This window comes from Rhinolophus sinicus, chromosome 1 (assembly GCF_057876585.1).
Source record: "Rhinolophus sinicus isolate RSI-liver-muscle chromosome 1, RSI-T2T, whole genome shotgun sequence".
NCBI classification, from domain to species: Eukaryota; Metazoa; Chordata; class Mammalia; order Chiroptera; family Rhinolophidae; genus Rhinolophus; species Rhinolophus sinicus.
In genome coordinates this window covers 112,913,788-112,927,219 of record NC_142501.1, presented here as the reverse complement: position 1 = coordinate 112,927,219, position 13,432 = coordinate 112,913,788, and the positions used below count along the sequence as shown (strand labels likewise).

The 13,432-nt window shown below is 39.8% G+C and overlaps 2 long non-coding RNA genes across 4 annotated transcripts in view; one reads left to right on the top strand and one right to left on the bottom strand.

Moving 5' to 3' along the window:
- Window positions 1-13,432, bottom strand: part of LOC148759191 (uncharacterized) — a 41,644-nt gene that overhangs the window by 10,609 nt on the left and 17,603 nt on the right. The window contains exon 3 of one of the 3 annotated variants that reach the window (XR_016023003.1): window positions 41-2,650. The exons of 1 other annotated variant lie outside the window; for it this stretch is intronic. This is a non-coding gene — a long non-coding RNA (uncharacterized LOC148759191). Of the gene's footprint in view, window positions 1-40; window positions 2,651-5,114; window positions 6,509-13,432 lie in introns of those variants that run through there. One more of the 3 variants, XR_016023005.1, reaches the window with a different exon arrangement.
- On the top strand, window positions 3,392-11,776 carry LOC148759192 (uncharacterized). Its single transcript, XR_016023002.1, has 4 exons — window positions 3,392-3,695; window positions 4,876-5,101; window positions 9,972-10,017; window positions 11,150-11,776. It is a non-coding gene; the product is annotated as an uncharacterized LOC148759192 (long non-coding RNA).

Sequence of the window (13,432 nt, the reverse complement as noted above, 5' to 3'; positions counted from 1 at the left end):
ATGGAAGGGACAAGTTACCTACCACCCACACACCCAACATTCTGCTCGACTGCTGAAGTTTCCCCTGCAGAAATGGAAAGTGGAAGGCACCTTAGTCCATAGCAATTCTGAAATACAGCCTGATGTGTGCTGTCCGTTCTTGGATTAGGACTCAGTGGTAACCTTGCCAGGGCTTCTCCATGGCCCTTTGCTGTGGCCTGTGAGCTCTTTGTTCTGTGCTTTTCATAAGAAATGACCTGTGCTTGCAGCCCTTTCCTCAGCATCATTCCTCCACGCGAATGCCTAAGCCCCACAGGCCTCCTCTTAGTTTTCACTCTCTTGGTTTTTATTAGTCCAAGGTAACAAGCTGGTTGTTTGCTACTTGATCATCCTAAAAGCTTGGCGTTGCGTGTGAGTTATTGGGGTTCGTGCCACTAGAAAAGCCACCGTCATAAATCGTTTTGAGAGAAGCTCTTGGGCTTCCTGTAGCTGTTGCAGGACCATGCCTTTAAAATTCTTATACTCTGTAGATCCTTCCAGGAATTTAAGGCCCCACCTTAACCCTTTTGAGGTCTCGAGGAAGAGTTTTACACTCTTCTCTTCATCCTTATATCATGTCCTCCTGGGAGCACAGGGAATTTGATCTTCACCCAGAAGCCATTTCTTTCTTTTAGCATGATTTGCCCTGTGGGGACCTTAGGAGAGGCTGTAAATGGGAAACAGAAATGGGACCTGTGGGAGAGGCTGTAAATGGGAAACAGATATTTGAACACAATATGTCCTGGTTCCTTTACAGTTCATAGTCTTTCGTTAGCTCATGTATCTCATGGATTTTACTTTGTTACTTCATAGCAAGAGTTCCCTTTCATCCAGATTTCAGACTCATTTTCTTCACTGGCTGAGAAGCCCTTGCTGTCAGCCTCTTCAGGGGCCAGCAAGCCCCCAAGAAGCGTCTCTTGGAGGCCCTGTGGTTGTCATTCTCACTCTTCTCCACATCCTTTCGGGTTCCACGTCCCTCCTGGTGCAAAGGCACTCCTACAGGCTTTAGATGGCATTCCTTGTGGCCTCACACCATTTTGAATATCAGTAACAATGCCAGTTATTTATTGCTGCTCAAGAAACCAACTCAAAAGCTAGTGGCTCAAAACAGCATCTGTTTTGTTCCAAAGGAATGCAGTTGGATGAAGGTCTGTGAGACCAGCTCATTTCTTTTCCACTTGGCATCAGCTGGGTGGCCATGAAGCTGCGAATGAGAATCATCTAAAGGCTGTAACACACACATGTAGCAGTTGAAGCGGCCTTTTGCCCGGGACATCCGCTGGGCCCGTCGCAGCGCAAACATCTATAGGAGGCCTGACTGTGTGGCCTGGGCTTCTTCATTCTGCACAGCTGGTGGCTGGGTTCTCAGGCCGAGCTTCTCGAGAGACAAAGTCACATGGAAGCTGTATCACATTTCCTGCCTCAGACATAGCATTCTCACAGCAGTTCTGCCCTATTCCATGCACTAGAATCCAGTGACTCACTAAGGCCAGCACATATTAAAAGAGAGGGAATTTCATGGAGAAATGTCAAGAATTTGTAGGCATGTTTTAAAAACACTATATCCACTCACCTCGTCTTACCAAATAAGCATTGTATCTACAGGAAAGTAGTTCTACCCTGCTCAGTTCCACTGAAATTCCAGGAGATTTGTTGTTGTTACTATTGCTGTTTAGGATGTTCTCGTATATCTTGGAAAGTAAGAGAGGATTACGAGACAGCGTTATTGAATTAAGACTTTTGTTGTTGGTGAAAAAAATGTAGCGCTCATCTCACTAAACATTCACAGTGTGAGATGTGATTTCTCCTTAACCTTGGGAATCATTTCTTCTTGGAAAGCAATTCAAATTGCCATGAAACATTTGTAGCTGACAGAGGCCGAAGTAACTCGGATGAGTTACTTGTAACTCCCTACAACTTCTTAAGAAATTATGGAGAGTTAAAATGGGGAACAGGTGAGAGACTATCAACTGGGAGGTGACTTATAGTCATTTTATAGAAGAAAGACATGAAACAAGCATTCAAGAAATAGTAGAAAATCAAGTGCAGATGTCGTGTGGCAAAGTCGATGACAGTAAAGGATGCATTTTTGAGACTCCTGGTGCTTTTATGTTCGTTCTTCATTCTGAGTAATTCAAGGTTCCACATTCTAAGACTCTGCTACAGTATCGATGACATTTTATTGCAACTGAATTGATTTCAAAAGTTGATACTGGTTTGGGGTTAGACTATTCTCAGTCAACTTCCTTCGTAACCAAATTATACTATGTTACTCATTCAGAATGACGATCTCACAGCAAAACTGGAAACTGCATCTTCAGAATGTCTCCATCTGTGGGGTGGCCAGTTGGCTCAATGGTTAGAGCATCGTGCTCATAACACCAAGGTCGCTGGTTCGATTGCCACATGCACCAGTTAGGTACACCCTCCACAGCTAGATTGAAAACAATGGCTGGAGCTTGGAGCTGAGCCCCCGGTGGGTGGGTGGCCGGTTGGCTCAGTGGTTAGAGTGCAGTGCTCATAACACCAAGGTTGCCGGTTCGTTTCCCGCATGGGTCAGTGAGCTGGACCCGCCATAACTAGTAGATTGAAGAGAACGATTTGACTTGGAGCTGAGCTGTGCATCCCACAACTAGATTGGAAACAAACACAATTTGTTTTAAACAGTTTTTTAAAAAGGATGTCTACATCTTGTTGAAGAAAATCAATCTTAACAGGAGTTATTATCTATAAAGGAGTACAAAAGTCATGTGAAAAACTAGAGAATAAAAAGAAGAGGAGATAAAAATTATTGAGCCTCAAAATTCATATAGTCACGAATGAGGTAGAAAAGCGTGAAGCAGAACACTAAAAATTCTGGGATATTGAAGACTGAGCAAGACAGGATGTAGTAGAAAACATTTTTTAAATCTGTTTTTACAGGTTAATTCACTGATTACCATGCCTTAATTCATTTCACTGCAGATGACGTTTGGATATACGTATTGTACGTCATTCCCCTATTCCGTTCATAGCGGGTACTTTTTTATTTTCAGATTTCTGGAACTAAGGTGGGATTTGCCTCTCCTTCTTGATATTTCAGTTCCCATCACTATTATCACTCAGTTGATCTTTGAGAATCATTCTTTGTGGAAAATGATTTTATTTTTAAGGCCAGTTGATATAAAACGAGACTATTAGGAAATAAAGAAAAAGGGTGATTTAAAAATTGCACCATACTCTTAGATTATTAAGTCATATTGTTCAATTTTTAAAATTTCAAATTGATTCTCTTATTGGAACAGTCAGATGAGATGATTCGAAATATTTTCATAATTCAGATGTATTTCATTCCATATTGATGATAAGTATTTTAAACTTCAGCTTTTTTCACATTTAAATTGCCCTCCAAATCATTGACTTAAAACTAAAGAATACAAATAGACTATAATTATTCAGGTTATAATTATTTTTAAAATGTATCCTTTCCGTTGGCTTTAGGAACAAGCAGCATGTCAAGAAAACGTAGACCCGTTAAATGACCGTGGTGACAGAATTCAACGTCTGCAGGTCAGAATTCAACGTCTGGAATCTGAACTCTCCAAAGCGAAACATTTTAAAATAGAATTGGAAGAATGTAAGCGCCTCTACCTAGAGGAATTAAAAGTTACAGCATCTTTGGAAAAGAAACTAAACAAGTAAGTCCAAACAAAGAGAAAAATCAATCGAGCTCATTAATTTGCCTCTAAAGTCTAATTTTTATCCAGGCAGATTCCCGAGATTAATAGGAAGTGAAAGCTTACTAAATAGTATAATTTTGGAAAATGATGTTAGTGAATAAATTACTTTTAAAATGTTAGTTCAGGATGCATCTCTCCCATTTGTGGTTTTACATGACTGTATTTTTCCTTCTCACGCTTTTCATAGCCTTAATCTGATCTACCAGTCTCTAAGCAAAGTGTTTTTGAAGCTTTGTGATTTAGACAGCGCTATTTATTATAAAATTTCTTGTCAAAATTTCCCTAAATATGAGGTAACTATTTACTATAACAACTTAAACCCAAAGGGTTAAGTACTCTGCATATTCTGGCACTTGGTAAATGTACTTTCTCGATTGTGCTCTGTGTTTTTGTCTCTAGAGGTCGCTTTCGGACAAGCTGTTTTTTCTAGTCTTTTGGATGTACACAGAGGCATACATGTGAAATATAGGAGAAGGTTAACATAGGGGTGAAGGGTAGTGTAACTGACTAAGTGGCTATAAAAATAAGGCGGTCAGCCTGAGGGGGTGTGTGGAAGACAGAAAGGGCAGATCCCACCTCCAGTGCCTTGGTAACAGTGTCATAAGCTACATGCCCCTGGAGCTGTTTCAGTTCAGTATGATCACCAACCAGGCTCTCTTGTTCTCCCCCAGAGGCTGTTGTTCTAAATGACGCCTCAGTGCCAAATGGTTAATTTCTTCAGGGTAATGAGGGGATTACCCAAGGGCAGTGAAAGCAAATGCTTGAAAATAGCTTTGTGGGATTTCAGCAAATTTCTAAACTTGTTTACTATGTATGTCTCTTAGCAATCCTCAAGAATCTTATGGGTTCAGCCATTCCAGAAGGCAGAAAGTATTATCTGTTAAGCCGTCAACATCACTGATAGGCCTTTTCCTCCCCTCCCTACGTTGAATTACTTCTTAGCCTGGCTTCCCCACAGAAACATATGTACCGGTTTAAAACAATTTGAAACATATCCTTGTACTTGGTAGGTCTGCCCTGACATATTTTCAGTGTTCGTTTCATGGGCAATTCCACTTACTATTATGGAAACATTAAGAACTGCAAATCATTAAGGAAAAAATAAAATACTAAGTCTTTGCTCTTACAATCTTCACAGGATTAAGGACACGCTGGCAGAGATGAGAACCCAGCTTCTCATGAATGCACCACAGAACTCTTTACTCAGCACGGCTCCCAGGAGGCCAGACCTGCACCTCCCTTGTGTTGGAAGGCTAAATGATTGGTTCCGACCTCAAGGAAGTCTCGCTCCAAGAGAGCAGTGGGTGATTGCTACGTCAGCCCCACAGACTTCTAATAATGGCACGTGCACCAACTTGATGAAGGTTAGTTATATTACCTTCTTTCCTTTGGGTTTCAGATTTGTGATGTAATTCTTGTTCTTAACTTGGTCGGAGATTCTGAGTTGTTTCATTGACTAATGCACACAACGTAAAGGGCATAATTGTGTGTGCTAATGTAGAATGGAGACAGAAATTTGACCATCTTTTGTAAGTCCCTGCATCTCCCATGTTTTAAGAGCTACCTGTCATTAACTGTATTCAATAAATGTAATTAACTGACACATTTTAAATTTCTGGAAAAGCTGCTTTTCAATTAGATTTTACAAATGAAATATTACTACCTAACAACGAACGGTATGCTTTGAGATGCTTTGGCTTACTTCTGCATTGTTTTTAATTTGGCGATGGTTTATAACAATTTTAGTTTTCCTACAGCCCAGTTTCGCCATCCCTAAGCGTAAGTGAATGATTGACATTTACTAACTAAATGTGGATGTTTCTTATTTCAATGAAACCGAGGTAAATCCTTTTTATGAATTCGGCAAACTTGTAACCCTGGAAAGATTAACTTCTCTTTCCAAGTTAAAAGTTGTCATCTTTTTACATGATAGTACATCCTTAATTTCTGTTTTACTTATAGCATTTTTATTTCGATGATTTAAAATGTCTTGCTTAAAAAGTAATAATAAAATAAAATGTCTTGCTAAGCCACAGTACATTTTCGAAAGAGGTAAATTGAGCAAATATTTGAATTTTTAAAATGAAGTTCACTTATATCTGTATATCTCGGCATCACTTGAATAATTGATGACTGAGATGGCAATGAAATGGGGTCGTTACTAGCAACTTGTTTTCTTTGTGCAATACTGTTATTAAAATGTCCATTTTGATCTCATTTCTTTAGTTCTTCACCGAGCCAGGATTTCTGTTTGGACCTTTTTTATAGTTCTCATACCTTTGGTAAAGTAGTCCTTCTGTGCATTAATTTTGCTCCTGAACTCATTGAACTGCCTCGTGAGTTTTCTTGTATCTCATTGAGATTCTTCCTGGCTGCTATCTTGAAATCTCTATCACGTAGATCACAATCTTTCGTGACTTTGACTTGGTTTCTGGAGAAGTGTCGTTGTCTCAGTGTTACCCTGTTACCCTGGTTGTTCATGCTGCTGGATGGCTTGTTCCTCTGCAGGCTCATTGGAAGTAGTGAACACTTTCTTATTGATGTACATTTTGATGTGAGCAATTCAGCAGGTAGATAATTAGACGTCTCTGTTTTGTTTTTCAGTAGCTGATGCAATAGCACAGTTTCTGTTTTCTTTCACTGGTGCTACTTGTGCCTAGGGGGTCCAAGTGTGGGGGCTTAGCTGTGAGTGTGGGAGTGCTGGCCTGGGTGACCAGCATGATGGGTGTTGCCGCTGTATCCAGATCACGACGTTCGCTGGGCACCAGCACCTTGGGAGGGAACAGGGGAAAGCGCTGGTTGAGGAGAGCCTGTCTTGAGCCCACTGAGCTCACCTGGTTCCCTGTGGCCCTGGTAGGACTGTGCTGTGGTTGGAGGCTGGAGAAGTATTTCTGCTGCTGCTACTGGTCTCTGGTGGTGCCAGCACTGCTGCAACTGGGGAGGGTTGGGATTCTTGTGGAGGTGGGGGGATGCTGCTGCTGCCCCTCTTACCCTCCACTGGGCTGTGATGTGGGGGCTGTGCCCCAGCCCCTCCACTGCTACTGCCTTTGCTGGGGCTTCAGGCTCAGCCTGTCCACCTGGAACCAGGTGTGGGCCTGTTCCTGTCCTTCCCCCCATCCTGCCTCCCTTTCACTTCCCATACACCCTCCTTCCCTTTACGGCTGTGGGATCTTTTAGGCATCCTAGTGTGTGGGACAGAGGAACCTCTTTTGGGCTAGAGATGTCCAACTAGTTATAGATGTTAGAGGAGATGCAACGTTGTTGTGTCATTTGCCATAATGTTGACATCACCTTCTAAGATAGCCATTTCTGTCAATGCAGATTGGTTTGTAATTTGATGGTATTTTTATGGCCCACTTAATGACAAGCAAAATAGCGTAGGCCTGTGCTAAATGAGGTTTCAACCTTGTTTTTTCATTTAATTTCATCATAACATAGCATAGCAGAGCCAAGTATTTTGAGATAGCCTTTTGGTCGTATAGGATCTCAGTGCTTCGAAGTGCTGACATTGGAATACTGGGTACAAAAGGAAAGTGTATGTCTAATGTTTTGTAAGTTGTTCAGCATGATACGTACTTCAAATGGTCTCTTTAGTCGTCTCCAGAAAAATCAGAAGATGAAAGAGTGTAAATGCAGAAGCTATGCAAGAGAATATGCTTGTGGACATTTTTTCTTTAATTAATTTTTGGTAGGAAAGATGTGTTTAGTTTTTCAGTATTTCTAGATAAACGAGAAATGGTTTATTTTAAACTCAATACCGTTTTTCCAAGTTAGCCACTATCCCCCTGTGGGGCGTTGTTTTGCCCAATCGTGCAAGCCTGATTAAGAGAGATGAAAAAGCGCTACTCCGTCAAGATACAGAGATACATCTCCCAATCACGACAGAATGCTGGAAAGACTTATGGTCCAGCTGTGATGATGTGAGGTTGGACAGAAGTGTGCTAGGAGATAAAGAGAAATCTCTTTTGTGGTATAAGTTTTGCTTGCTACAGATTACCACAACATGGTTAACGCATTTGTTGGTTGGTATCGGTCAACCAAGTTTTATTTTCAGGAAAAGAAAGGTTCCTTTAAGGAAGAATTTCCTCAGTTCGAGTTTGCTTTCTATCATTAAAGATTTTCTCCTTCAAGTTCTCGGTCCTGTGTTGAGAAATGTTTGTGCTTTATATATTGAGTGTATTGACTGCTATTAATCGGAGTTTTGATATCAGTCTCAGTTTCCTTATTTTTTTTCATGACTTTAAAGCTTCCAATTATTTAGAAAGTTACTATTTTGTTTCTCATGCCTCAGTATTGTTGAACTACATGACAAAGTTTTAGGTATTCATTTTGTCTGAGTCAGAAATTGATGGCAATTTCCTGAATATGAGGAAGTAGCTGGCATGTTACTCTAGCCTCAGTAAGAAGTCCTAAAGCCCATTCCTGGCCCGCAGCTCATTGGTTTTGTGACCTCAGGTGACCTCTGATCTCTCTGAGCTTGATTGCCTGTTATGTACAATTACGGACTTTGACTAAATCAGTGACTTTCTGACTTCAAAAATATTTATTTTTCAGTCTAATACGAGTCTTTAAAAAAAATTTTGAATGAAACTATATGATATAAAATATAGACAAGTAGAGCTGCCTAGCTAACGGAGACATGGAGACTCTGAGATTTTGTGTTCCTGCGGGGTCCCCAGTGGAACCTTAGATTTCTATGGGACAGAGTCTGAGAAGTACCAGTTATGAGAAAACCCTTCTAGTGAAACTCCTTTGAATTAAAGTTCGTGGATACATTCTTTTCCTGTGTATAATTTTCTCACCTGTCTATATTTTTGAGTAATGGAAAGGTATAAATAAACTTGCAGAAGCATTCTCCTTCTGAATATTGGACTACAAGCTACTTCTACTATCTGAACACAATCTTCACCTACAAATAAACATAAAGATAATCGAAGTAAATATCTAGGAAAAGGGCTTTGGGGAAAAGAGAATAACGTTACATTTGCAGTTCCCTAATTCAAGTCACAGAAAAATGTGATTTGCATTTTATATATTGTTGATTAATTGGAATTAAAACTGTTTCATGACAGGCCTGTCCCTTCACCTGGTATTGGGTTGTTGTTTTTACAAGGCCGTCTAGTAATGTTGTCACATTATTCATTTTATAAGCCTTTTCTATGAAGCTATTGACAAAAAGGTGTTATGGAAAACAGTCTCTGCAAATATTGGAAACCATGATGGCCAACAGATTTGTCTTCACCCCTGAATTTGTAAAGGCATTGGGTGTCATATTATCGTTGTCACCACACTGTCTATTACGTTCTGGACATTATTGTAAGCCCCGTTTTGGTCATGTAGTGAGAGGATACCTTTCAGAAGGAAGGATTAAATAAGAAAACTTTAGACTGGGACACTTGCAGTATAGAGTTTGAAATATTCCCATACATTTCGTAATTAAGTAGACTAACTACAACCACTCGAATACTTCAAAAATTGGGCCTCCCTCATTTGTAGAAAGAATACGAATTTACAATTAAATAATTATGTATTCTTTTCGTTGTTACTAATTCTTTAGTCATGAATCAGAAACTAAATTTGAAAACTGGGTCTAGGCCATACTTTCTAAGTCAGATTTCCTGTAATCTTTGTGTCCATACAAATATAAATGTTTCAGTCATAATACAGACAAGAAAATAGTTTTTGTGATTGTTGCAGCCAGCAGAATTTTCACGTGACGTGACAGGGCCACAATCATCATTTTATGTATTTAAGGTTCTATGCTGAGAAATAGCCTAGAACACACCGTAAGATTAATTTTAAAAGTGCAAGAAACCATTAAGATAAAAAATCCATAAAGGAAAAAATCCATTAAAGTTAAAAAAAAAACTGATTAAAGTTTTATAAAGGGCTGTTTTTCTAAGGATTGAAAAGTAATGCTTTCACTGTAAAATATGACTTGTTTGATTCTTTGTAGGAATCAGATCACACCTCATCCTTCTGAAATTGTGTGTATTCAGTAGACCAATTTCAGCTGCACTTTGGTCGGATTAGTCTAAACAGCATCACCTATATATGTTCTCTATTAAATTAAAATGAGTACAAATTTATTTTATTTATGTGATTACTTTTGTGTGTATTTACACAATGCCCAAGCAAGGTCTACTCTTTAAAGGTGTTATGTAAAGGCCACATTCCTACATTAAAGCCTCTTGTTTAACTTAAATACTGTAACTAAGATTTGATTTATTTCAGGAGCAGCAGAAGTTGGTGGAAAGCATAACTAGAGATGTAGAAGAAGGTAGGTGGCCAAAATGTACTGATTCCAGTTAGATATCATTAATTTCTGAAATAAACAATAAAGAGTATGGCATCCTTCTCCATGTTTTGATAATAGATACTACAATAACTATTTTCTCATGCATTGCAAGTGGGAAAGTTGAAAGCATAAACAAGCATTATGAAGAATACATTTCTTCCTCATTTATTCATCACGTGTAGCCTTTCGAAAACCTCAAAGTCCATGTATCTCTTTTTATTTCTGGCCGTCCCCTTCCTTTCCTCTACCACCCATATGGAACTTTTAACTTGCACATTGAAAACTGGGCTTCATCAACCTATCCTGTTTTTGCTAGTGATATAAGGCCCAGTAACCAGGCTCATCTAGTAATACTTAGGCAATTACAGTCCATATAGCTGTCACCTGATCGGTGACATTTAAACCTCCAGTCATTGACTTTGTCATTGGTTTACCTTTTACCTTCAGGAGAAACATCACATACTTTTGCATGGTTAAAACCACCCAAATCAATTTACTTCTTGCCAAATAATTCGGCCTTCTCTCTTGCTACTAACTCTAGTCTGCCCCTTTGCTCTAGCATCTATTGATAGCTAAACTAGACTACTTCTCATTCCATGCTGTTCTTCCCCACTCTAGTCTTTGCATCTGCTTCTTCCTTCTATGTGGCATGCTTTTTCCTTGTCCTTCAGATACGAACATACGTATCACCGCCACCAAAAGGCAGACAATATTGACACAAAGCCAGGAGGTCCCTTCTATGTGTTCCGATAATGCCCTGCTTTATATTTGTATGGTATATGTGACTCTGAATGGAAATGGCCTGTTCACCTGTTTTTCCAGTTTAGAGTAGGTGATGGTTCTGGGGTGGACCATGTCCTCTTCACCTTGTAACTTCAGTGCTTGTTGTACTACCTTAGCACATGCTTGTTGAATAAATGAATGAAGAATGAGACAATCAGAAGCTCTGAAACTTAGCAGGAAGAGCAGTTAACTCAGTGTGCAGCCATGGGCAAGTGATATGTAATAGTAATCTCCTATTGGGTAGTGGAGTCTTCATAGGTTTTTTTCATTCTTCTTAACATGTATACTTACATTTTAGATAAAGAGTATGATTCTTTCTTTTTTTTTCTAGCTGATGCTGAACTTCAATCTGAACACCGTCTACTTTGCTCTAATATCTAGTGATGATCTAGTTTTGAATGCATCACAAGAATATATGTCGTTTTTGAGTAAGAACTATATGATCTGAAATATAAATAGTTCACCTTTACTGGGCTGTTTACATAGCATTTTCCTTCTTTCCCATTAAACATATGGCATGTGAAAATTCTTACTGAAGGAAAATATTTTCGTTTCATATGTGTATATGAAAATCTATATAGTATTCAAACTGTGTTTCTTGGCGTCTAACTAGCTTTGGAGCAGATTTTGTGGATGAAAACAAGCAGTGTTAAGTTTTACATACTCATGCTGCCCAAATACTAGCTGTTTATCCAACACCCAAACAACCAAGTTGTCATTAATACTGCAGTGGTATAAACTGATAGCTATTTTTCAATTTTCCAATATTTATCACTGTGTATGAACCTAAAAATTTTCACAGACATCATTTTGATATCTGCTGTTATGGTTACGATCAATGTTTGGATGTATTACAATTGTTATAGTGCCATAAATCTGATTATATTAATATATAATTTTAAACACAGATTCATAAAGCTGTCCTCTTACAGAAATAAAATTTGTCTAAGGTTTTTCACCTTTTCTAGTCATTGATTTATCGATTTGTTTTTTGGAAACAGTCTTAAAATTAAGAAGCTTCTGGTTACGCCGACTTGGCAGAAATGTCACACAAGTGATGCTGAGTTCTTCCCAGTGCAGCAAATCTGGAGGCACGTGCTGGATTCCGTTACTGGCAATGTTGACTTTGATCGTGTGGTTAAGAAGCGTCGCCGAGTTTGTCCACCATAAGATTACTATTTCCCCTTGGTTATTCCCTTATCTCTTGTGTGCAGATACCCTGAGACTCTGTAAATATATCGTCAATCCTCAAAATCTCACCCACTAGATGGAGCACCCATTGATGACTCTTGCTGAATCAATGCCTTGATGGTTGCCAAATGATTATAGTATGATTCTGTCATCCCTCCTGCATTGATCAATACATCCAACGAAACACGCAAACAGATGAGGGAGGAAGGAAAGCTTATTACTTTGGTGCTTAAATGCTCCTGATTTGCCCAGTGGTAGCCATTTCAAGCTCACAGCATATCTTTTTGACCTGTCCCCATTATTCTTTGAGCACATCCTTCCTCTCTCGACAAGTTGTTCCAAGCTCATCTTGCAGTTGTCCGCCCCAGCCCTGCCATCGGACATTTTCTATAGAAGCCCTGAATCCTCTTAGGGGGGAGAGTGACATCGGGAGACCTGGATCTGGACACCAGATGCGGTGGGTATGCATGTTGCTAGTGGTTGTCGTTGCTCTCGGGCTCCCTCAGTGAACAACAGGGATTATGTGTGTTAACAGAAATGCACGCATACACGCACACGTGGGTTCAATATCAAATATAATGAAAACTATGAATTCCTACCAATTCTTCTAATTCCAGTCAAATTCCACAGGGATCATTCCACAGGGTTTTTTCTTCACTCTCTGTTAAGTCCCTTTTATGGCAGTAAGGTGGCTCCCATCATCTGTATCTTATTTGTTTCATCTCCTTGCTGTGCCCACGCACATGTCCTCCTCACTGCCTTGGATTCCAACGCCCCACATTGAGTGGTGACCACTGTTGATCCCACTGTCTGCCCTCGCCCTCTCCCAGTGTGTCCCCCCAGTGTTTCTTACTTACATCTCAGAACTTCCATATGGGGTAGTTTTTCTTCTGTTTGTAGTGGACATCCTTTAGAATTTTCATCAGTGAGAAATGCCTGGTGGTGAATCTCTGTTTTTATTTTGTCTGAGTGTTGGCACATATTTTCACTTCGTAGAGAATTCCACGTTGGTACTTAGTGTCTTTGATGATATGGAAGATGACATTCTGTTGCACTTTGGCTTCCATAATTGCTGTTGAGTAATTGGTTCTCCAACTGTTCGTTTTTTGAACATAATCTATTCCACACCCTGCCCCTGTCCCCACAATCTTTGGTTGCTTTTAAGGTTTTACTCTTTGCTTTTTTGTTCATGAATCAGGAAAAAAGTAATCAGAGACTGTTGCTATTGTAGTGCCAGGCCATTGGGGTTCATGCCCTGACAAGTTTGCAATGGCCTATTTGTGCCCGGTGAGCGTGGAGACTTTTGTTTTCTTTCTGACCTCCCATGACCCCTGCAAACGCTTTCCGTCTTAGGCTGTGTATTTTGACCTTGGTGACCACTGTAATTCCTGGCCACACTGAGCCCGGGGAAGTGGTGGTCGTT